The following is a 23998-nucleotide window of genomic DNA, read 5'->3' as shown; positions in this document are numbered from 1 at the left end:
AGACCTAAAGTACAGTGGAGTTCAGCAACTTGCCCAGGATCACAGTGGGAGATGTTGTTGGGAGTGGGATGTGAGCCCAGAAGTCTTGTCCCCAAGTGCCTGCTCTCACAGAGACACCCCTCCCATCCCGTCCATTAGCATAATGGTTAAGGGAGGCTGTCATTTTATTTCTTAGAGCTGCATTCACCGGAGCTACTGAACTCTCCTGAACACACATACAGTTGAGTTGTTCTAACATTTACACTGTGAAATGTCTGCATAATTCCTCTCTTTTCCTTGCCTACCTGTCAGCAACTGCCCTGCTGACAGAAGGCACCCACTTGGTCATGAAAATATATTTTTGAAAAAAAAAATACTGCTACACTTCAGCTCAGTGCTACAAAAGGAGCATGATATTTTCACCTGGTGAAACAACACATTTCTTTCTGAAAGGAAAGGTATATAATATTATTTTCATGCACTGACCCTCTTAGTGTATCCCACGCCAAAGTGCAAATGACATTTTGGTTTATCACCAAGACGCTGATGATGAAAATGACCTGCTAGTGGAGACATTTGGCCTGTTCAACTTGTAACTCCTGATTTGATTTCAGGAGACCTGTGCAGAAGTACATCAGGGAAGAGACTCATGTAGATTAAGAGCCTACTGTGTGTCCTGCACTGCGCTGCGCACATTGACTGTCACAAAGCTACAAGATGGATACTACTGTTCCAGTTACATCTCTGGGGAAATATAGAAAATATAAACTGAGGGGTGAACTTGATCCAAATTGCTCAGCTACCAGCCAGCGCCAGGATTTGAACTCAGTTCTATTTTCTGACTCTAAATCATGTTGAATCTATACATTAGAATAAGAATATATCCATAATATTGACCCTTATCTCAGTTGAACTCAACTTATAGAATCTATACCTTTGAAGAAAGAGAGGCCTTGAGTTAAAAATCATTTGCTGAGTGTGAGCTCACGGCTATGCTAGATTCTTGGGATTCTGCCAAGTGTACACAGTTGACTATCAGGTCATACTGTGATCACTTCTAACCCTGAAGTAGAAACCAAATGCTATATGAGTGAGGATCTCCAGCCGAGGCTGCGGAGTAAAAGAATCTGAAGGCTGGAGATGTCCTGAGGAGTTCAGCGTTAGGGTCTATTACAGTCAAAGTATCCAAATACACAAATATGTATAAATTAGCTACCATGTGCCAAGCAATGTGACAGATCATCTCTCCATTCATATATGCTAACACTAGGTTCAGAGGGCAGATGTGACTTGCTCAAGAGAGAAGTCCAGCTGGTGAGTGAGCTAAGGCTGTAAACGGTCTCCTAACTTCCCAATATGCTCGTCACCATGTATCATGGCTCTCTCACCACACCTGCACAGGAAGACACCATCTTCTTTTCTCTGCCTTTCTTCTTTCCTGTTCTGATAAGTCCATTGAAAGAGGAAGGATAATTAATCTTTCCCAGGAAATTGTTTTTAACATTTAGACTTTGGTATTTTTATATTTAGACTTTGATGAAAAAACTTACTAAATGTGGTGCTAATGACAGTTCTTTTCAGAATTTTTATTTGATAAATACATTCAGAAATATTTATACACCTAGTTGTATTATTGAACACGTATATATAAAACAAACACCAGTACAACTACTACATGGGTTAAGGAATAAGTCTTTTCTAGCACCTCAAAAGCTCCCATGTGACCCTTTCCTTTCCCAGAAAGATAACTATTACACTGACATACAGAATAACCTCTTCTTTTTTTCCCTCACAAACATAACATTGAACAAAAGTAGCAAGACACTAAAACATTCATAGAGTGCAACTGAACTCATAAAAGTTAAAAAGTAAAACTATATTGTTTAGAGATAAATATATGTGCCAAACCTATTGAGAAAAACAAATAAATGTGTTTTTTTTAATAATGTAAGTCAAAACACATCATCTCTCTGAGAAAATCCTTCGGCGACTTTCCATCTGTATAAAATAAAACCCTTACTCCTTATGTAACTCACAAGCATGTGCAGGGTCTGACGGTGCCCACTCCTTTGACTTGACCTCCCCTTGGCCCCCACATTCCACAGACACTGAGTTCAGCCTGTTCTCAGAAAAGGCTTATCCATGTCTCACAGCCTTTACTGAGCCACTCTTTCCCAGGACCTTTGCACTATTGGTACCTTGTCACTTAGATCTCAGTTTAATGTTATTTCCTCAGAGAGGTCCTCCCCTACCAACCTCAATCTAAATGAAATAATTAACCGTATTATGTTTCTATCACAGCATGTATGATTACTGACAGTATTTACTTACTCATTAGTATGATTATATCTCTGTCCCCACTAGAACATAAATTCCATGAGGGAAAGGGCCACCTCTGTCTCATTTGCTCTTGCCTCCTTAGCAACTGGAATGGTGCCGGGTACATAGTAGATGTTGAATAAATAGGTGAGTGAACTGATCAAAGAACAAATCATTCTCTGCTTAGGGATCAAACCTAAGAATACATAAATGTCTCTTAGTAGAATTCTGAGCTGGCCAATGGCAAGAACCAAACCAAAGAGAGAGAGCGCCAGTGGCAGACGTCCTGCCACAGATGCTGGGACATGGCTTCTCATCTTATGACTGAAATTCGTATGTAGGAAGTCATGAATTTTACCTTCTCCTTACAATTCCCACCCCACCCCCACCTCTCCTATTTTGGAGAGAAGCACTTGAATAAACCACTGTATGCCCATTCTAACTCTCCTCCCACACCAATAACTGGGAAAGGGAGAGCTAAGGAGTACAAGAGAAATGTGAGAACTTAGCCAAGGCGGGCCGGGACTTTTAGAGATACATCCTTGTCTGCGTCCAGTCCTAACTCATGCCACGGCTGTCATCCAGCCGTGTTATCAATGGACCACAGGTCCCATTCAGGGTCAGGTGACCTTGTGAAGCAGAAATAATATGTCACAAAGATACAGTGTAATAAAAGATGTGTGCAAGGCTTGGCTGCCAAGCCAGCTTTTCTAAATAACATTCTGATTGCATTCGATGCCTCAGCAACCCCACTATTCTTGCTGCCCAGGCACTCTGCAGCCAATATATGCACTAGATGATGAAAAGCCCAAGGACCCACTGGGCAAAAGCCAAATCACATATCAGCAACATCGGCATAAGGGCATATAAAGCAATCCTGTTAAATATTTAGATGTGTAGGGCCCCAGAGCGTGACACACATTCAGCTAGAAATGTACTTTTTTTTTTTTAACTAGGAAACGTGAGATTATAAACCTGTATAATATTGTGCCTTTTAAAAGGAAGTGAATCTGAGAAGGATTTGTTGCATATTGACCTACAGGATTTAAATCATCACCATCAAATCACATGTCGGCCTGGGACTGGGTTCATTGAATCACGGCATTAATCCCTTACATTTACATTTTTCTTTTTTTGTTGCAAATCGCTTTCACAAGCATTATGTTGTTTGATACTCAAAACAAAAATCCATGGAGATAGGTTCATTAGCAAGTATTTTTTGAGCATCTATTGTGGACAAGGCACCAAACTGTGCACAATGGGAGGGAGATACATAGCCTAGCCCTCAACTGGATTAAGAGGGCATATATAGAAATGGACAGGTACTATCATCTATAGAAGGAGCACCAAGTGGATATCAAAGATAAAAGTAGAGTATAACAGCAAGAACAAGCATTTATTATGTGCCTGTGATCACCAAAAAAAACTGTCCTAAGTTTATGGCTTAGAACCAATTACCCCACAGTTGTTTACAGCACAAATGAGAAGACAGGACATTTAAAGAAAACAGTAATTATAAATACAATATTATATATATATGCCCACTGAGTGACCCAGAATATGAGGATATAAGATTTTGGAGGAAGACAGGCTGAATAAGGTTTTTAGAATTTAGATTTGGGCTAATATTTGAGGGAAAGGTGATATAAAGGAAGTGTTAAGGGAGCCTGTGCATGTGGGAAGCATGAAAGTGTCTTCTCGGTTGAGAGCTTGTTCTTCACATGGAGAACAGCATGAGTTCTCAAGGGTTACAAAGTTAACCAGCTAGAACTCAAATGTAGTACAACCTCCCCTCCTGCAAAATGCTACCTATAAATAAATGAAATGATCTATTCACCCGTTCAACAAACAGGATCCAAGTATTGGAGACGGAGGTGAGAAGACTGACACGTGCAGACAACGAAGCCCAACTGTGAAGGTAGGAAGCAGGAAATACCTAGAACACACAGGTTCCTGGGATGAACATATGAGTTGAGTTAGAGGATTAATCAAAATTAGCAAGAGAAGACCTGGGATAGGGCATTTCTGATAGAAAGGAACAGAAGTATTGGAAAAAGAAAGGCTTACATGAGTAGACCAGGCCACCTTCCTTCGGTAGCATGTGTTATCCAAGGCAGAAAACCCAGCAGAGCCCTTACTTATCTCTCTCTTCCTGAGTGAGGGCCTTGGTGGGATGGTAAGAAAGGAAGATGGTGATGTACACTCCCACCAGGAATGAGCGCTTCAGGAACCCAGGTGGAAGCATCAGCACCAAGCAGACAAAATCCAAGAACAGAGCCTCCTTCAGTCCACAGCAGTGAGCCCTGAGGACTGTGAATGTTCTTGAGATGCTATTTCTCAGATTATATCCAAGGTCAAAGCATTGGTATAAAAATATCTGGCTATTGACAATAATGAAGTTGAGCTTGATACTAAGTCTAAATGGTACATACATTTCTTCAGCCTTCTGTATTCTTCATCTTCTCTCCAGTTTTCTTTGATGGCTCTTGAATATCTGAAGGCTTGCTCAGAACTGTTAAGTATATTAGATTTGATCAAATCATTTTTGTTCAAAGTAAGTGATAGAGTTAATTACAATTATACCTCTTGAACTTTTCTTAATGAACCATCTCAACCAACACTTTGAAGAAAAGTGGTACTGCCTATAGCCACGCTACCATTAGGGTTAATTGTTCACTGGGACTTTCTTTGATGAGAAACCCTCAGATAATCTCATCTGTTATTTCATTGATAAGATAGCCAGAATAACAAAGAAATCATGTAAATAGATATGGCATTTTGTTTTCTCTTGCTGTATTGTGAGAGAAACAGAGCTACCACGTGGACACTAAGAGCAGGGAAATACAAGTTAAAAAGAGCCTGAACAGTTAATTCAGGCGTAACTGAAGACATACTGCATGGAGACCTGAAAGCTGTAGACCTGGGCCTAGAGCCACCACTCCCCAACTGTGACCCTCTTAAGATCGTAGCTCTTTCATCTGTAAAATGTGGGTAGTGCAACCACCACGGGAGGCAGTCTGCAGCCTGTCTCATGTGCTTATTGTGTGCTTCTGAGGAGTGGATGAGATCAGCTGTCATAATCTCTGCCACATTACAGGAAAGTAAAAATGCTAACTTAGTAAGTGAATAAAGTCTAAAGAGGCTGAGTAGTGTTGGGCAAAGAGTGTGGCCTTTAGAGTCAGAGAAACGTGTTCAGAAAGTGTGCCAAATGACTGTGGGTAAACACGGGATTTCTCAGCATCTCATTAACTGAGAGCACCTAAGACAGGTGAGGAGACACCTAACACAGGATGAGGACAGCGAATGCAATTTGTGTCTCATTTTTACCTGTGTGGAGAAAAAAATTACTACCAAATTTGCCATTGTTGGAAATAATGTTCCTATTTTCCCAGACTGACTTTTATTTTTTCACATCTGAGGTTTTTCTGTAAATGGGTTATTCAGGCAAGTAAAAAAAGCAGAAAAATAAACACTGCTACTGCTTTCAAATTACAGCAACTACTATGGCTGTTAGTAATCCTGGATCTGTCTTGCCATGCTTCAGTAACAGTATTCCATACACTGGCTTCTTAACAGTAATCTTTAATGTATAGGATGCATTGCCTTATTTTTTATCAGAACCTTCAAAACTGCATTTATGAGAGTAGCAATCTGCTATATAAATTTGGGTTTAGTTCTCCTAGCACAACCAGAGAAAGAAAAGAAATTCTAAAGAAACAGTTGTTACTGTATTGTTAAAAATACTGAATCCAGCTGAAGTCCCTTCTCCTTCCTTCCCAAGCACTGGGATAGGCTATGGCTCTCAAGTCTGTCAACTGGAAAATTCTTCCTAAAGGGCAAAATGCAACATTATGGATCACAGTCAACCAAAGGGGGAAAAAATAAAGTAGAAAATTGCCCTCCAAGCTGATAAAAACCCACCTGCCTCCCATGACTAGGCAGTGCCATTCTTCATAGCCTCCCATCCTGAAGACATTTAGAGGGTCATAATTTCTAGTTCCTTTTTCTTTTATTCTTCTTTCTTTTTCTTGGTGGGGAAAGGCAGGTCTGAATGGAGCTGGTTGCTGAAGACTGAGAGAAGATGGCCTGAACTAATTCATCTTGTGACCTTTTAGTGCCTTCACAGTAAGGTGATTTAATAGCACTTAATCTGTCAAAAATCTGAAGCTTTGTAATAACTGTATATTAAGCCTATTTTTATGGAGCATTAGGTAAAGTCCTTCCAGTTTACAAAGAAAGACAGAAAGAAAGAAGAAAGAAAACACTTACCGTGTTTTCTTGGACATGGAGTGTATAGTCTGATAAGGACAGGTCAAAAGGCCAGGTTACAAATTTTACCATGAGTGGATCTAAAACTCCACTTCTTTTTTTTTTTTTTTAAAGATTTTATTTATCCATTCATGAGAGACAGAGAGAGAGAGAGAGAGGCAGAGGGAGAAGCAGGCTCCCAAGGAGCAGGGAGCCCGATGCGGGCCTCGATCCCAGGACCCCGGGATCACGACCTGAGCCGAAGGCAGTCGCTCAACCAACTGAGGCACCCTAAAACTCCACTTCTCAAAACAGTACACTTACATCCACCTAGTGATCTTGCTCATATGTCTCTCCTTGCCTGAAACTTGGATCATTTTTTCTACAGCTGCTTAAAACCCTCTCCTCATCAACTATTCTGCAGGGTTCAGTTTCACCTCATCTCCTACATCAGCCTTCTTTGCTGGACCTCCCAATCCTTGTCACTCTTACCTCCCATTCCCTTCTCTGAATTCTTATATCACTTGGAATCTGTGATACAAGTTTTGTTAATATTTGATTGCTCTAACTGGATCATAATTTCTGTATATCTGATGTCAAGTAAGAAACAGATAGCACATTTGAATCAGGAAAAATTGATGAAAATTTCATAGAAAAATTATTTTCAAAAGTAAAGACAAGATACAGAGAAACCAACAGAACACCAGTACTAGCGATAGCCTGGTTGCTGGCCCTAGGCCTGAAGTGATGGGGGCAGGAGCAGCTGACAGGACTGGAAGGAGAGAGCTGTACAGAGACAGCTTCCTTGAATGGATCTGTGGATTCTGCTAAAGGAAAATCAAACTCAGATGATACCACAGTGGGGACTGGGTGAATAAATATCCCAAACCCACTGTCCCATCTCCTACTAGGGCTCTGCATTGGCTGAAGCAAACCAGAAGCCATGGGCAAACAAACCCATTGATGAATTCCATGCAGCTCAGTCTCTTCAGGCAGACAGAAGTTGGAGAGTAGTTCTAAAAGTGCAATATAACAGAAAACAGCTTAATAACTAATCACTGACATATGGATCCTGAGGCCCATACCTATTTCCCATGTCTAGATAGGAAAATCCCCCTAAAATGGGTCACTTAGATTCTCTTCTATGGCTGCCATGTCCCAGTACCCCATCTTTCTGCCTGGAATATTGGAAAGATGCTCACCAAATGTTCACCTTGAAACGCTGCTATTTTGATCTCTCTATTAACTGACATTTAGCAAAAAGAACAAAGGAACTAAGGGACTACAGAGGATTCAAAGAGCTACACCCAATGGATAGGGAATAGCATAATACTCTTTTGTCTCAGTTTCCATGAAGCTGCCTTCCTAGTTTTTCTCCTAGCTCTCTGCAACTTCTTGGCTCCTTACATACTTCACCTCCTTCATGCATTCTCTTTGGGCTCTCTTCTCTTTATCTCTACACTTTCTTCCTAAAAGAGGGCTCAGTTGTCATGATTTTAAATACTATCTATATGCTTATGCCATAGAAGTTTTTTTAAATCTCAAATCAGACCTTTTTGATAATTTTCAAGCACATATAGCAAGCTCCCTACCTAGCAGCTCTTATTGAATATCTCACATGCATTTCAAAATGTATCATTTCTGCAAATAAATTCCTCCTTCAGTTTTTCCTAACTCATTAAACAGTACCTCCAACCACCAAGTTATTTAAATCAGGAGTGTTGTGTTGTGTTGCCTCCTCCCTCCTCTCTATCCTTCAGCTGTACACCTGTACCAAATCCTGCAGGCTCTCCCTTGCTCTAGAGTATGCATGGAATCTTCCTACTCCTCAATAGCCTCTGTCCAAACAACCAGCATCTCTCACTGACTACTACTACCAACTGATATCTTTGCTTCTTTTGTTTCTTACAAATCACTTTCCACACTGCTGGCAGAACAACCATTTTAAAATGTGGATCCAATCCTGCATTCTTCTTCTTAAATCCTTTTACCAACTTCCCACTGCATTTAGAATCAAACCCAAATTCCCTCCTCTGTCTACAAAACCCTACAGGATCAGGCTCTGCCTCCTTCTCCAGACTAACCAGCCTGACATCCCACCACTCCCCTCTCTCACTCCTTGACCTACCAGCCAGGAGGGTCATGTTGTGTTGCCTCCTCCTTCCTCAGCACCTGCTGCCTGAGAAGCTTCTTTATAGGTTCTCTCCCTTCTTGCTGGAATGTTCTTCCTGAAGAACATGCATGCTGGCTATTTCACTTGGTTCAGGTTTCAATTCAAATGTTACCTCCTTGGAGAAGACTTCCCTGATTGTCTCAAGTAAAATAATTCCCCTCCTGATCATCCTCAAATCTCATTCCTTCAGAATAGTTTCATTCCTTCAGAACCTATATATATCCTTCAGAATATAGTATCTGAAATTATATTATTTATTATCTACAGTTTTCTGCACTAGGATAAAAATTGCTGGTTATCACCAGTCCTCACTGCCTAAACAAAGGCTGGTACATAATATTTGCTCAATAAATGTATTTTTCCCCTGAAATTAGTGGATGAATGAATAAAAGAAGTCATGAATAAAACACAACTCTCTTTCTTTTTTTTTCACTAATGACTCTTTAATTCAATTAAACAAGCACCTATCTCATAACTTGATGTATTAGCTGTTTACATAAACAAAACTTATTTGCAAGATTTACTGCAAGATTTATTTTTCTCTCCAAATTCAGTGGAAGATTCTGAAGGCTAGAGAATAGGTTTCATATAACTTTTCATCCCTCATGGTTTCCAGTACATTACATGCAAACTAGAAGTTGCTGGGTAAATAATTGCAGAAAGAATAAATGGAAGAATAGAATGGGAGGGAATGAAGGAACAAAGTACCATTTGTTTCCTACAATAACAGCTCAGCATCCAAACTGAACAGCTCCAGCCAACAGCAGCGCATCCTCTCATGGAAATAACCTTCTCTATGTTTAATACTCTACCCCTGGTGTTCCTCATTTCTTGAAAGCTTAGTCCTTGCACAAAATCCAAAGAAATAAAGAGGCACAACGTAAGCCCTCAGAGAAGCTTGGTTAAAGAGTGAGAAACAGAGGTAAGCAGCAGATATGATTTAAGACAGGTACTTCAGATTCCATAAATTTTCTCAGTCAGCATTAGAGCTGCTTAATATTTTATACAGCACTGCTTGCCTAGGTGTGACATCTAGAAAATCTCAAAAATGTATAAGCTTTCTCTTTGGATTTGTTTTTTCTCCTGGCATCAGGGATTGTTATTGTCCACACTGTCTGTATTTCCCACCTTCCCTTTTTGCTCATTTATCCCTATTATAAATACCTCCACTTTTCCTAGATCATAGTTAAGAAATCGATCCTAGATAATTATCTTCCTTTTTTTGAAGTAATACAGGCATACCTTGTTTTATTGTGCTTTGCTTCATTGTACTTTGCAGACATTGTTGAGTTTTTTGTTTGTTTATTTTTACAAATCGAAGGTTTATGGCAACCCTGCAACTAGAAAATCCATTAGCACCATTTTTCCAACAGTATTTGCTCACTTCATGTCTCTGTGTCACATTTTGATAATCCTCCCAATATTTCAGATATTCTAATTATTTGTTATGGTGCTCTGTGGTCAGTGAATCGTTGGGGTTACTACTGTAATTGTAGGAAGCCCCACGAGCTATGCTCATGTTAAGATAGCAAAGTGATAAACGCTGTGTGTGTTTTGACTGCTCCATCGACTGCAGTTCCCGCATCTCTCTCCCTCTCTTCAGGCCTCCCTATTCTCTGAGACATGATATATTGAAATTAGACTGATTAATAACTTTACAATGGACTCTAAGTGTTCAAGTGAAGAAAGAGTCACAAGTTTCTCACTTTAAATCAAAAGCCAGAAATTGATTAAGCTTAATGAGTAAGGCATGTCAAAAGCTGAGACAGGCCAAAAGCTCAGCATCTTGTGCCCACTAGTTAGCCCAGTTGTGAATGCAAAGGAAAAGTTCTTGAAGGAAATTAAAAGTGCTACTCCAATGACCACACAAATGATAAGTGAAACAACCTATTTTTGACATGGAGAAAGTCTGAGTGGTCTGGAGAGAGGATCAAACCAGCCACAACATTCGCTTAAGCCAAAGCCTACTGCAGAGCAAGGCCCTAACTCTGCAATTCTATGAAGGCTGAGAGAGGTGAGGAAGTTGCAGAAGCAAAGTTTGAAGCTAGCAGAGATTGGTTCATGAGGTTTAAAAAAAAAAAAAAAGCCATCTGCTAACAGAAAAGTGCAGGATAAAGCAGCCAGGGCTGATGTAGGGGCTGCAGCAAGTTAAAAAGAAGATCTAGCTAAGACCAGTAATAAAGGTGGCTACACTCAACAACAGATTTCAGTGGAAATGGAAATGGATTTCAATGGATCAGTCTTATACTGGAAGATGATGTCATATAGGACTTTCATAACTAGAGAGGAGAAGTCAGTGCCTGGCTTCAAAGCTTCAAAGGACAGGCAGACTCTCTTGTTCGGGGTTAATGCAGCTGGTGACTTGAGTTGAAGCCAATGCTCACTTAAACACTCAAAATATATTAGAGCTCTTAAAAACTATGCTAAATCTACTCTGTCTATGCCCTACAAATAGAATGACAAAGCCTGGATGACAGCACATCTTTTTACAACATGGTTTACTGAATATTTTAAGCTTGTTGATGAAACCTACTGCTTAAAAAAAAGATTATTTTCAAAATATTACTGCTCATTGACAATGCACTTGGTTATCCAAGAGCTCTGACGGAGATGTACAATGAGATTAGTATTATTTTCATGCCTCCTAACACAACATCTCTTCTGCAGCCCAGAGATCAAGGAGTAATTTTAGCTTTCAAGTCTTACTATTTAAGAAATATATTTGTAAGGCTATAGCTGCCATAGATAATAAATCCTCTGATGGACCTGGGCAAAGTCAGTTGAATACCTTCTGGAAAGGATTTACCATTCTAGATGCCATTAAGAACACTGGTGATTCATGAGAACAAGTCAAAATATCAACATTAACTGGAGTTTGGAAGAAGTTGACTTCAACTCTCATGGATGACTTTGAGGGGTTCAAGCCTTCAGTGGAGGAAGTAACTGCAGATATGGTGGAAACAGCAAGAGGACTAGAATTAGAAGTGGACCCTGAAGATGTGACTAAATTGTTCATGATAAATTTTAATAGATGAGGAGATATTTCTTGTGGATGAGAAAAAAAAGAAGTTGCTTCTTGAGATAAAATCTACTCCTGGTGAAGATACTATGAAAATTGTTGAAAAGACAGCAAATGATTTAGAATATTACATAAACTTGATAAAGCAATGCATAATTTGAGAGGATTGGCTTCAATTCTGAAAGAAGTTCTGTACATCAAATGCTGTCAAACAGCATCATGTGCTACAGAGAAATCCTTCGTGAAAGGAAGAGTCAATGGATGCAGCAAACATCATTGTGGTCTTATTTTAAGAAATTGTCAGAGCTAACCCAACCTTCAGCAATAACCACACTGATCAGTAAGCAACCATCAATATCAAGGCAAGGCCCTCCACAAGCAAAAAAATTACAATTCACTGAAAGCTCAGGTGATGGTTAGCATTTTTTAGCAATAAAGTATTTTTTAATTAAGGAAGGTACACTTTTTAGACATAATGCTACTGCAAACTTGATAGCATACAGTACAGTGTAAACATACTTTTATATGCACTGGGAAACCAAAAAATTCATTTGACGAGCTTTATTCCAATATTCACTTTATTTCAGTGGTCTGGAACTGAACCCTCAATATCTCCAATGTATGCGGGTAAATGGAGTTTATAACACAAAGAAAATTCTTTTATGTCAAATAAACTTCAGAAGTCTGATGATTCCTTTAATCAGTATCTACTATACTAGGTCTGTCAGACTAAAAATAAAGATGTATAAAAAACAGGCACATTTATACCCCCTGCCCATGTCATAGATGTAAGGAGATTTCAAACTGAATTTTAATACAATACCAAATTCCAACTTGCGAACATGAGACCAGTTTTATTTTTTCTACTCAGCTCATATTCAATACTTTCTTTTTTATTTTTTTTTAAGATTTTATTTATTTATTTGACAGAAAGAGAGCACAAGCAGGGGGAGCAACAGGCAGAGGGAGAGGGAGAAGCAGACTCCCTGCTGAGCAAGGAACCCGATGCAAGGCTCGATCCCAGGACCCTAGGATCATGACCTGAGCCGAAGGCAGACACTTAACCGACTGAGCCACCCAGGCGCCCCATATTCAGTACTTTCTTTATGTTCCATGCTGGTTCATTTCTAAATATCTTGGGTATGTTGTGGGTGGGGGATGGGTAGCTATACTTCTGTTTTCTACTAGACATTAAGTTCCATTGAGAAGGGATCAATTTCTGCATATTTTATACAACTCTTGTATGCATCTCAAGTTGGATACATTAACAGGTACAAATAGTTTCATAACATTTTGCTACATGTACATACTTCCAAACTCAAGTCAATCCCACTTCAAGCTTCCATGTGTTAGGCTTGGCAATATCCATTAGCAGCCATGTTCTATGCACTGACTTTACCCTCTGAGGTCCTGACAGGACCAGGAGGGATAAAAAGTCCAGGAAATGGAGGAAGCACTTCTGGTCATCAATCCAAGCCCTCTGTAAATACCAAAGGCTGTCAGCTCTATTACCCTTGTAACCCTCAGTGCTAGGCTGGCTTCAGACACCCTCCTACTGTTCCCAAGATTACAGTACTTGGACCTAGCCTTTATGTTCTTTCACCAAGCCAAAACATCTCCTGTCCAGTGTTCTGCTCAGCCCTGCAAGTGCTACATGCAAGCAGGCTACATGTCTCTATCACTAACAAAACCAAAAAATTCCAGGTCTCTTTTTCAATCTTCAATTGGTCTCAGGAGATTAGACTATACTTGAACATCTCCCCAATAATCCAGTCCCCACTCATCCCTAACTAAAATTTAGGGCTGGACTAGGTGTTTCACAACTGGCAGCATCTATTTTATAATAAATATTTGGTAATTCATGATTCACTATCCTGATTAAAATTCATAGCCTACTTATTCATTAATTTAAAAAAGAGAGAGGGTGCCTGGGTGGCTCAGATGGTTGGGCATCTGCCTTTGGCTCAGGTCATGATCCCGGGGTTCTGGGATCAAATCCCGCATCAGGCTCCTGGCTCAGTGGGGAGCCTACTTCTCCCTCTCCTTCTGTCTCTCCCCTCCTCATGCTCTCTCTCTCTCTCTGTATCTCTCTTGTCTCAAATGAATAAATTAAAAAAAAAAATCTTTAAAAAAAGAGAATTATGTAATGCCCTGTTTGTACTATAAAGGAAAAAGTAAGAGGAAAAATACCTTATGATAAAATAATGTTTCTATATGTCAATGCTGTAATATGATTTCACTAGTTACCAGGAAAGAGTCCGATTAGTATATCACCACAAAGAATCCTTATGACTTAACAGCCACAAGTGTAGACTGATACAGCTGTACTGTATTGACAAACACCTCAAGCATAATTTTAGTCAGTGGTATGGTAATGGTAACATTCTGAAGAAAATATACTGAAATCCTCCCTCAATGTCCACAATATTCCCCTGTGTAATAAAGAATCTGATCTCAATCCAAAGACAGGGCTGGCCTTTTTGTATTCAGTTCTACCTTTAAACCCTTGAAATTTCCTAAGTGGAGTAACTTTTATTATTCATGGCGGGGCCCCATGGACATATCTGGCAGTTTATGCTAATAAGATGACTTAGGATGGGGAAGGGCTATTCCAGAAAGACCAACCATATGAATAGAAGATTGAGGGACAGGATATCAGCTAGACTTCTGGGCAAAGGAGAGTGAATGGAGACTGAGTTCAATTACATAGTCAATGATTCAGTGAATCATGTCTACATGATAAAACCCCAATTAAAAAACTCTAGAGGGGTGCCTGGGTGGCTCAGTCAATTAAGCGTCTGCCTTCAGCTCAAGTCATGATTTCAGGGACCACATCGGGCTCTCTGATTAGCAGGGAGCCTCCTTCTCCCTCTCCCTCTGCCCCTCCACCTGCTTGTGCTCTCTCTCTCAAATAAATAAAATCTTACCAAAAAAAAAAAAAAAAAAAAGACTATGGATACCGAAACTCAAATGAGCTTTCCAGGTTCAGCAATATTTTGTGCATATTTTCACACATCAATGCCAAGAGGATAATGCATACTAAAATCATGGGAGCTTTGAATTTGGAACCCTCTCTGACTTCACTTTATGCATCTCCTTTTTTGGCTGGTTCTAATTTATATCCTTTTGTTACAATAAAACTATAATAATATGTATGCCATTTTATGGAGTTCTGTGAGTTGTTCTATCAAATTATTAAGCCTGGGGAGTGTGTGGGAACTCCTGAATTTGTAGCCAACCAGTCTAAAATGAGGATAGTCCTGAAAACCCTGAATTTGTGGCTGCTGTCTGAAGTACAGGCAGGAGGGCATTCTTGTGGAGACTGTTCCCTCAGAATGTCAGTTTGCCTAATTCTTTAGATTTTGTTTGTGGAAAATTCAGGAAATATTAAAAATCATTAAAAACATTTTGTTCTTAGTCTGCTTCTGGTATTAGCATCCTAGATTTTAGAAAAACTCTATTGCTGAAAATAACCACAAAAGAATTGAAAACTATCACTTGGATGGCACAGAGAGGTATTGTGTCAGTGTCAAATTATGAAGCCAAAATCCAAGAGAGGAAGGAAACTCAGGGAATGACTCCAGCATCTGGGGCCACTTTCCTCCTTAAGTTAACTTCCAATTTAGAAAGAAGAGGCTGAAAAGCTGAGAAACCAAGTACAGCTTTTAGTAAATTCATATAACTAAGTGGCAAAAATTGGAGTGCTAATCTTCTCAAAGATCAGGAGCCCTGTACAGATACTGTAAACTTACCATTGGGATGTCAAAGGAGAACACCCTAGGAATATGAGTGAATCAGAAATAGCTTAGCTTTATCAGGGACTGAAAATCAGAGTTTAAGGAGTGTAAGCTTTGAACGATGAAAGTCAATCTGGGATACCTAGCACACAGTACTCTAGCTGCCTGTCACCATCATTACCAGCACCACCACCACCCCAAATTACATAAACCAGAGCCTCACTTTAATCTGCCCTTTTTCATATATAATTTTTGGCACTCAACAAAAAATAACCAGGTATATAGAAGATAAGACATGACCACCAAGAGAAAACCAAGAGAAAAAGAGAATAGGAACAGACTCATAGGGAATCAAAATAATAGAGTCATCAAAAAAGAACCCTAAATTATTTATTACTGCTATATTCCAGGAATTAAAAGACAAAGTTGATAATGTTAGTAAAGAAATGAAACTATGAAATGAAATTAAATCAAATGCTTAAAGTAAAAACAAAAATATATAAAAAAACTGAAATTAATAACTCAAATAATGGTTTTAACCAAAGATTAGACTTGGCTGAATAGAGATGTAGAGAACTGAAAGACAGCTCAGAAGAAAATATCATGACTAAAGAAAAGAGAGAATTAAAAATAGGGAAAAAAAGACTAGAGCATTCAGGATACAGTGATAGGGCTACATGCTTACAACTGAAATCTAAGAAAGAACAGAGAGATAAAATGGACAGAAACAATATTTCAAGAGATAATAGCTAAGAATTTTCCAAAACTAGGGCGCCTGGGTCGCTCAGTCGGTTAAGCGACTGCCTTTGGCTCAGGTCATGATCTCAGGGTCCTGGGATTGAGCCCCACATCAGGCTCCTTGCTCAGCGGGGAGTCTGCTTCTCCCTCTGCCTGCAGCTTCCCCTGCTTGTGCTCTCAATTTCTCTGTCAAATAAATAAATAAAATCTTTAAAAAAAAAAAGTATTTTCCAAAACTGAAATCAAAAGATAGAATTACTACAAGCATCAAATTTGTAGTCAAAGTTCAGGAGTTATTACAAACCTCAAGAAGGATAACAACACTAATGAAAATAACACAAAAATCATAGTACACTGCTAAAAGTCAAAAAGAAAAAGAAAAATCTTAAGAGCATATAGATAAAGAGAATCTATTACCTTCAAAGGAGCAATAACTGACCTCTTAGAAGAAGGAAGGAAGAAAGGAAGGAAGGAAGGAAGGAAGGAAGGAAGGAAGGAAGGAAGGAAGGAAGGAAGGAAGGGGAAGGAGGGAGGGAAGAAGTAGGGGGAAGGAAGGAAGGAAGGAAAGAAGGAAGGAAGGGAAAGAGAGAGAGAGAGAGGGAAAATGAAATGAAATAAAAGCCAAAAGCCAATGGAGTGATTAATATCTTCAAGGTGGTGAAAGAAAATACCTGACAATCTAAAATTCTATATCCAGTGAAGAGAAAGTAATGCCTCAAAAAAAAGGCCAAGTAAATAAATTTTCAGAGAATCAATAATTGATAGAATTTGTCACTTTACACTCACCATAAGTGAAATATTGAAAGCAGAAGGAAAATGATTCACCTTAGAAGAAATTGGACAGGGTAAATACATGAGCAAGCCAAAAGAGTGACAGAGATAGAAATACAGATGATTTAGATAAATAGAGATATAAAATACTATACTTTGGGAAATTTTAAATGATATGACAATACTAGAAAAATGAGAGGAGTGTATTTTATTTTTTTAATTTTATTAAGCTTTTTATTTTAATTCCAGTATAGTTAACATACAGTGTTATATTAGTTTCAGGTGTACACTATAGTGATTCAACAAACCTATATATTACTCAGTGCTCCTCATGAGAAGTGTACTTTTTTTTTTAAGATTTTATTTATTTATTTGACAAAGGGAGAGTCAGCAAGAGAGGGAACACAAGCAGGGGGGTGGGGGAGGGAGAAGCAGGCTTCCTGCTGAACAGGGAGCCCAAAGCGGGACTCGATCCTGGGACTCCAGGATTATGATCTGGGCCGAAGGCAAATGCTTAATGACTGAGCCACCCGGGAGCCCCTGACAAGTGTACTCTTAACCCCTTCACTTATTTCATCCATCCCTGCCCACCCATCTCCTCTGTGGTGACCATCAACTTGTTCTCTATAGTCAAGAGTCTGTTTCTTGTCTCTCTCTTTCTTGTCCTTTGTTCATTTGTTTTGTTTCTTAAATTCCACATATGAGTGAAATCATATGGTATTTGTCTTTCTTTAATTGACTTATTTCACTTAGCAAAATATTCTCTATCTCCATCCATGTCTTTGCAAATGGCAAGATTTACATTTTTTATGGCTGAATAATATTCCATTATATATGTGTGTGTGTGTGTGTATTCCATTATATATAATATTCATTATATTCATATATATTTTACACACACACACACACACATATATATGCCCCACATCTTCTTTATCCATTCATCTATCACTGGACATTTGGGCTGCTTCCATATCTGGCTATTGTAAATAATGCTACAATAAACATAAGGATGCATATACCCTTTTTGAAAAAGATTTTATTTATTTATTTGACACAGAGAGAGAGACAGTGAGAGAGGGAACACAAGCAGGGGAAGTGGGAGAGGGAGAAGCAGGCTTCCCACTGAGTAGGGAGCCCGATGCGGGGCTCAATCCCAGGACCCTGGGATCATGACCTGAGCCAAAGGCAGACACTTAATGACTGAGCCACTCAGGTGCCCTGCATATATCCTTTCAAATTAGTGTTTCTGTATTCTTTGGGTATATACCCAGTAGTGCAGTTACTGGATTGTAGGGTCGTTCTTTTAATGTTTTGAGGAAACTCCATACTGTTTTCTACAGTGGTTGCACCAGTTTGTATTCCCACTAACACTTCATGAGGGTTCCTTTTTGTCCAAATCCTCACAACACTTGTTGTTTCTTGTGAGAGGAGTGTATTTGGAATAAAAGTACTCTAAGGTCCTCGCATTGTCTCAGGAATGAAAAAGTACTAATTTATACTAGTGTTTAATAAAGTAATACGTAAATCCTTGGCCATTTTTAGAAAAGGCTAAAAAAAACAAAAGCAAGAAAAACCAGAACAGCCAAGAAAACAGAAAGCAAAAAATAAGTTTGATTATTTAAATCCCAATACTTATGTAATTACATTAAATATAAATGATCTAAACATTCTAACTAAAGAAGAGTTTCTAAGATTAAAAAAACAAGGTTCAATTCACCAGGAAAACCTAAGAATCAAAATTTCTATGCACCTAAAAACAATCAGCCTTTATAGTTAAAATAGAGGGGGTTCTAGACACTAAGCAGGCTTTTTGCTTTTTGTTTTATTTTGTTTTAATCAATGGAACATTTGAAAGTTATATAGGACACAGGACAATTTTTTATTTTGCAAGATTGTCCTGCCCATTTCCAAACATTTAGCATTCCTCCATTAAATGCCAAAATACCATAACATACTACCCACTAAGGAACAGTACTAATTCAATCATTAGCCTAGACCACCAGAACAGAAATAATAGGATGTTGTTGCCCTGTAGTACAAAAAATTGGTAACTGCAACCTGGGACAGGGAAGCCTCAGAAATCAAGAACTGAAAGTGATTCCTGGTCATCTTGTAAAGTAAAAGGGGAAAATGAAATTTCCTTTCTTTACTTGATAATTACATAGACAGTGAAACACCACACACACACACACACACACACACACACACACACACATATCACTTAATTTCTCATAATGTTTCACAAATTATGGTCAAATGAATAAGAGAAAGCCTTCTAAGAATTCTAAGAGACTGAGGTTTTTTCAATCAAAAATCCCTGAAATATAGGAGAGAATAAGTAATGAGAAAAACTGTAAGTAGGATTTGAAAAAGAAAAAGATCACACCTATTTTCTGGGATATCTTCCCTAATTAGCGGTAAGTATATTTTAAATGTCCCATGGAGGAGTCTAATGCATTGTGAGGGATAAGAATCAATGTCTCATGCTCTCAAGGAAGGATTCACTGGTATTCTAATGCTATAACTTTACTTATCATTCTATGGCACAAAGGTTCCTAATGTGAGACTTGTCAAAAATGGAGATTCCTGGGCACTATACAGGGATTCTAATTTGATAAATCTGGATAACTGTCCAGGAATCTGCATTTCAGGGCCATTAAGGAATTCCAACACAGATGGAACCCTGGACTACCCTTTTAGAAACAATCTTCTGAAGATAGATAGCACATTTATTCTGTTAAATATATGTTTCAGTTTAAACCCAGAAGGATGGTTCCTCTCAAAAGGAAGAGAATGGGGTACCTCCAAGAAGGGAAGTATGCATCTTTGGCCCCAACTTGGTGAGACTCTTTGGGACCACCATGGCATTGATGAAAGGCAGAATGGATGGAGTTTACTTGGAGAATAAGTTTTTGGAAGAGCTTCACGTATTAGCCCTGGAGTCTGGGGGCATATGTGAACATGTGTCTGTCTATGCCTTTTTTTGTTTTGAAGAAGACTGAGGACAGGAAGAAGGAAACGGAGGTGGGGAGTGCCATTCCAATCTCCATTTGCCTGTGGGATAAGTCAAAAGAATTCCTCAGTGGGTTATGGGAGTGATACTAAAGGGAGACAGAGATTAATAAATGATACAGGAGCAGTAGGGCCACCCAGGGAACCGTGGGTTAGGGGAAGCTATGATCCAGCAAGAGTGGTGTTAGGGTCATGGACCATGGTCAGAGTAAAAGGAGAATGAGCCAGTATTGTGAGAGGGTCATTCAATGACATGAAGAGCCAGGGTGAAACTAGACCCTTCTCAGTGTAAACCATAAACGCCATGTGTGCATGAGTCTTCTCCCTGGAGAAGCCAACAAACCCTTATAGACAAAGAACATACTAGAGATCACTGTCATTTCCATACCTCTGACTATGTGGCCAAATTCAGAAGAAGATCTCAGCCTCCCCAATCTCTTTACCCAGCCCCCAATTTGGAGAAAAAGACCCAGAGTTGGGCAAGTATGGAAACCAGAGACCGTATTCTCCACCTCATCAGAAGTCTCTTGGAGCCAAAAGTTGAAGTCTATGCTGTGGGAAGGTGGGGAAAGAAGAGCAGATGGGATTTAACTGGACTGAATTAATTTTAATCATTTAAAGTGACCATGAAGTTTTGGGATCTGCTACCCCAGCTGGAAGGGCACTGAGACTGCAAATGTTGAAAGTAGTATGTGGAGAAATAAAGGCTATTTCATGTTTGAAACTCCACTAAAATAAACCCTTCCATAAACTGGTTGATAGCCACCTAGCAGCATAAGTGAGATAAATACCCTGACATGCATCATTCCCTCCAAGTGTCTGGACATTTCCAATTCTCACTTTCTCCTTAGGCCTGAATAATTCCTCCCATACTTACACTTTACGTAATTTTCAAAGAAAGGCTATATCCTTAGCAGATCCTTAGGAGGACCCACTTTTTCCTTTCATTTCACCTTTGTTATCTAAAGAGAAGTTTTGAGCCCCAAACTCCAAGACAACAAAGCCCATGAGTTGGCAGCACCTTATAGCAGTGCTGATGGCAACGAACACCAATTTGGAGCTGTGGGGTAGCCAGATGGGACAACCTTGGGCCATTCCAACACAGACAAGGTTGGGCTGGGACTGCCTATTCATCAACCTGGCTTTCTCTCTTCCTGAATGCTTGGAGTGCTGAGAGTTGCCTTGCCGGTGGGGAACAACTGCATTACCATAAACCTCCAATCAGAGAGCCTCAAAGGCAGGCTGATCTGATCCCTTTACAAGAGCTGCTGATAGAGGCCAAGTTCTGCCCCAGATCTGCATATTCACTCCCTTAGAAGATACAGGAAAGAACAAAAAAGAGATTTAGGGAAGGAACTCGGACCAATGAGTTTGGCACCTAAGGGTTGCACATAGATTCATTTCTGTGCATGCAGGAAGAATTAGTAATTAGTAAGGAGACCACTGTCCGGTTTTAACAAGCTAAGGAGAGACTGGTTCTCCCCTTTCTAAAATCATGCTTTGGCTCTGGGAATCTATCATCTGAGATGTTTTCAGTTCAGATGTTACTAGAAAAATCCCAGGAAGACTGGTGTGAGGACAGCCTAGCCCCTAGATAACTAACCATACCTCTGGGATTATGCATCACTTTCATAGTAAGGACAAAGCTAATATTGCGAATACAATATCCACTGGAATAATTACAACGCAAGCATTTGTTTAAAGTTAAACAAGTTTCCTCTTCTAGTTTCAAGATATTTGGTTCCAAATCTTGGATTCTAACACACCATAAACAAGAGTTCCAGTTTTTAAATGTTAAACATCACACACACCTGCATATGCTTTCAGTAAAGAAAATAGTGCAACACATGAAAAGAATATGAGATGGTAAAGAATGAACAATAGTCCTTAATATATGTCACAGAATGGGCGCCTGGGTGGCTCAGATGATTAGGCATCTGCCTTCAGCTCGGGTCATGATCCCGGGGCCCTGGGATGGAGCCCCACATCGGGCTCCCTGCTGGGCAGGGAGCCTGCTTCTCCCTCTCCCTCTGCTGCTTCTCCTGCTTGTACACTCTCTCTGCCAAAAATAAATTAAAAAAAAAAAATTTTTTTTTAAATATACATCACGGAAAATAACAAATTATCTGAATTTAGACCAAATAGTAGAAACTGGTCTAGGTAAGGGTTAACATCAGCATTTTCTTCTTTGTATTCCATTAAGTCCAAATCCTGAATGCAATGGTTAATCTAGAATAGTCAAGAACTATGAAATTCCAGCTTTTCTTAAATGTGTGCATGAATGATAAATCTTCTGTGAGCCCAGGGTCACTTTGATCCTTTTAGTGGCTCATAAAGCAGCATGTATCCTCATGCGGACAAAGGAGGCGGGCACCACGTTTGAGCAAGGAGCTGAAGAAGGGTCTTTGAAGGGAGGACAGAGATGCAATTGAGTCTTAGATTGCCTCAAATACTAAGACTAGATTTTTCTCAACTCAGTTTGGTAGAGAAAGACAATAAAAAGTGAATTTTTATAAATTGGACTCATCTTCTGATCCTTCTCTATTGCTATCTACAGGTTGTGGGCCTAAAATCCAATGTTCAGCAGTGTCCTGATGAAATCAAATTGGGTTAAATGACGCTTAAGTGCCTGTCCCTGAAAGATCCTCAACCTAAGGTTAGAAACCTAATTATTGTCACCACTAGGGACTGACTAGGGGAAGCACACAGCCTTAGACTATTGGAAAGTATCTGAACAAAAAAATGGGTTTTTCATTCATCTGCAGGTAACTAATTTGTTTGATACCCTTTTATTTTCAAAACCTAAGGTGGCAGTATTTTTACCTTTTTTGTTTTTAAAAGAGATTTAACAACACTTTAAGTTGAAGGATTGTTCTGAGATGAGGTACCAGTTATCTGAAGAGACTATGTGACACAGGCCAGCAAGTGAAGGTCAAAACTGTTACACAGGCTGATGGGCCACTCTCTCGTTACTTATGTGTAAATATGAGGTAAACAAGCCATTTTGCCTCAGAGGGCCCCAAGAAGGAGTGATGAGATAGTGAATTTAGAACGCCTGCGGTGTGTTTTAGAAAAGACAGTTTCTGAGACCAGGGCATAAATATTATTACTGTTATTATTCTGATGCCTACTAAGTAAGGCAGCATTGCCGGTGGTGTGTTCTCTCAGTACAGCCCCCCTGGAGATTTCCCGCAAAGGTCCGACAGGTGAAAGGCCACACTTTTCATTAGATAACCCCCAAGCAAGGTTTGGAAGTATGAGTTTTTAATAAGAAGAGCCTTTTCCAGCCCAAGTTTTCAGTGTGTTGACATAGTTACTCGTATTACGATTTCAGAATAAATGCTTCTGGCGGAGCTCTCACCAGCAAATTTCTCTCTACTAATCTTTAAGAGGAATCAAGGTAAGTAGCATATCATCACAGAAGCAGGATTCCTTCAGTCAAGGCAGAGTGAAGTGTCAAATACTTCTGGCAAACACCCTACCAGGCCGGGGAGACTCAAAATTTGGTATGTTACCAGCTTTTCCAAAACTGAATCAGAGTTATTTATATTTAGTTTCCATCCACTGATTTAACTGTAATTTTAAAAAAGATGATTGTTTTAACATGTTAAATGATCTCTACTACTGTTAAGGACTTAGAGAAAAACATTGGAGAAAGATAGTTAAGGTTTTCTCTACACGGTGTATAGCTGGTCTGAAAAATTAACATGGTGATAACTATTTCATAAAATAAACAGAAAGGGAGAGGTCTATGTACCCATGTATTTCACTGCATACATTTTAATTTTTATTGTAAAATAAACCTACAAATAAGTGCACAAGTTTGATCAATGATCAACGACTTATTACAAAATGAATATGTAATGACCACCTAGTTCAAGAAAGCCCCTTCTAATCCCCCCTAGTCACTGTCCTGTGCCTCCAGTAACCACTCTCCTGATTTAAATGTAATTACATTTTTATATGTATTTGTCATTTTTACCCTAAGCACCCATCTCC

The sequence above is a fragment of the Mirounga angustirostris genome, unplaced genomic scaffold (genome assembly GCF_029215605.1).
Source record: "Mirounga angustirostris isolate CCGP_5_RB_7025 unplaced genomic scaffold, mMirAng1.0.hap1 SCAF_14, whole genome shotgun sequence".
In the NCBI taxonomy this organism is placed as follows: Eukaryota; Metazoa; Chordata; class Mammalia; order Carnivora; family Phocidae; genus Mirounga; species Mirounga angustirostris.
This window is presented reverse-complemented; position numbering follows the sequence as displayed.